Here is a 2,500-nt window from a genome sequence, read left to right as displayed (position 1 = left end):
ATAACAATATTCAGGAGATAAATATTGATAATGAAATAAAGAATTTGAATCATTGTCTTGCCAGATGTTAAGGCTAAAGTCAAGTAGATGAAAGTGCAATATTTTGTAAACTAGCACTAATGAATAATGAATTCATTTCACTGTATTCACAGGTATTTTATGAGTCCGAGTAAATATTTAATTTAGCTATTGTAGCCATACATACTCATGAATGTGGTTATGTGTGACACTAGAAGTCTGTATAACAGGAAATTACAAAGAAAAAACAAGTAAACTTCTTTTAAGGTTGAAAACTTGCAGATAGAATATATCTCTTTATCAATGAAGTTAATATAGAACTTTGGCAATTATATTTTTATTTCTGTTATGATGTTATTAAAAGAAAATTTTTATATACTGTTACATCTGATTTAGATTCTTGAATAGATTCACTTTATTGGGGGAAAATTTGCACTATTCTGATTCTAATGGTTTAGATATGAAACAGCATGATACGAGTAAAGTCTGCTAACCAGCATTTGTTCTTTTCCTCTGCTAGTTTTGCTCATGCTCTTGGCCTACAGTATAGAGTGAATAACCTAAAGCAAGACCCGGAGTAATTTGTTATAGTTCAAGAAATGAGATTTTTCGGTATCAGTTCGATTCATTAAACAAAAATAGAATATCCGTAAAACTTTTTGATTAGGTTTAGATTGTAGGAATATATTGTTTGCACTTGAATATGGCTTTCACTCTAATTTTGCCTTTCTCTCTCTTTCATGCGGAAAATAGTACGAGCTCTTACAATGCTGACCAAGCAACCTAGTTCTTCCGACGATGACCTGTCACCAATGCAGCCTCTTCCTCTTGTGCAGCAGCGGGAAAACTACCTCGTCTAGACAACCAGACACCAATCTCCTTGTCTGGGATACCTCGGAAACAATTTTTTTTTCGCAAATTGGTTCCACAGGAATTAAAAACAAGAATAACAACCTAGTCTAGCATGTTATTTTTAAAACAGGACGTGAATGATAATGGGACAGAAAAAAATGTTTTAATAGTGTGAAAGTCTCATATAGTATCAAAAAAAGTACAGTAGTGCTGTATGTCCTCCCTGTTTTCAAGTGTGATGGTCTTGACTGTCTGAAGGAGATGTATAGTAACATAGGCTTCCCGAGTCTCCTTCAGGTTTAATGTACTAGACGATGTGATGCATTCACTTAGATTGTGAAAGAGTTCTTTTCTACAATGATTTATGAGATTTACTGTATATGAAAGTGTATCAATTTTTTTTTTTTTTTTTTTTTCTGAAGATGTATGGTCTTTCAGAAATTAGATTTGACATTGATTGATGCAATGGGGACATCTTTCACCATTTTGATAAAATGTAATATGTGAATATGTTTATCTGACTGATAAATGATGCAGTTACAGCTTGGTTTAGATGTAAATCAACATTGTACATTATAAACTGATGAAGTTTTTTCCTCAGAACAGACATTACTTTTGAAGGATTGAAAGCAATGTTAAAAGAGTTTGAAGTGAGAGCGTATGGGGTTTCTGTTTTTGCAAAAAGTGAAAACCCTTCTATGATTTTGATGAAGAGAAGATCCAAAAGCAAAATATTTTCAAAATATTTTCTGAGCATTTGTGCAACCATCATCAAATACACAAGTTCCCATGTAAGGAATCACATGGTGTATACATGAAACTGCCTTATGGAAAATTAAATTAAAACGTGCCAAGTGTGACTGAAGATGGATGGCTTCATTATGTTGACTAAATGTGATATAATGGACATTTTGGTTATAATATTCCTTTCGTTTGGCTGCCATATCCTTACATACCGTAAGAAATGCTTCAACCTTCAAACAATTCCTTGTTTGGATGCCAGTGAGAGTTCTGCATTAAGCTGTTCTTCCATGAGTGACTTTCCTAATACTTTTACAAGCTTCATGTGTAAATTTAGCTTTCATCCATAATAATAAAAAGAAGAAAAAAAAAACAAAAAAAAAACGTGCAATGCTGAGGATAAACTTTCCAAGAGACTGAAAGGTGAAGCTATTCCCCTTTTTCAGAATAAAGAAAGGACGTTTTTGAAACTGTAGTGTTCATATACTTGAGCTTCCAGATGGTATTGAAAATTAATTTCTTTATCTCCAGTTTTATGGTGAATGTTGACATGTCTGTACTGTACTACCAATGAGGTAAGTTAACTCATAGACCTTCGAATCCAGTCTCGGTGCCACATTAACTGAAGCTGGTTTGTCAGTCACTTAGGATTTCAATAGTATTGTTAAATGTATGTGTGTATCATACTTGTTAGTTCTGTGTTTTATTTTTATTATTAATTTTAATGAAGATTGTTTGTTGCTATATTTCCCCTACATGCTTGTATTCAGACTCCTTTCCTCTTAGTGTTCATACCGTTTCGGTATAGGATTTCTGTGTATAGTTACTCTGTGATTCCTCAATCCTTCGGACTGATAAACGGCTGCAATATATGAAAGTTTTATGTAAA

General features: G+C 33.0%; 2 protein-coding genes across 11 annotated transcripts in view; one reads left to right on the top strand and one right to left on the bottom strand.

Moving 5' to 3' along the window:
* The window catches only part of LOC122250083 (uncharacterized), a 137,763-nt gene that overhangs the window by 134,721 nt on the left and 542 nt on the right, over nt 1–2,500 (top strand). The window contains exon 22 of the mRNA XM_086538061.1: nt 772–2,500. This exon is cut by the window's right edge and continues 542 nt beyond it. The gene's annotated coding sequence lies outside the window, so the exon portion shown is untranslated. The remainder of the gene's footprint in view (nt 1–771) is intronic.
* The window catches only part of LOC122250084 (uncharacterized), a 24,430-nt gene continuing 23,405 nt past the window's right edge, over nt 1,476–2,500 (bottom strand). For all 10 annotated transcript variants that reach the window (XM_043011395.2, XM_086538063.1, XM_086538065.1 and 7 more), the window contains one exon: nt 1,476–2,500. This exon is cut by the window's right edge and continues 1,496 nt beyond it. The gene's annotated coding sequence lies outside the window, so the exon portion shown is untranslated.

The sequence above is a fragment of the Penaeus japonicus genome, unplaced genomic scaffold (genome assembly GCF_977035675.1).
Source record: "Penaeus japonicus unplaced genomic scaffold, GWHDUDI00000001_assembly GWHDUDI00000006, whole genome shotgun sequence".
Classification (NCBI taxonomy): domain Eukaryota; kingdom Metazoa; phylum Arthropoda; class Malacostraca; order Decapoda; family Penaeidae; genus Penaeus; species Penaeus japonicus.
This window is presented reverse-complemented; position numbering and strand designations above follow the sequence as displayed.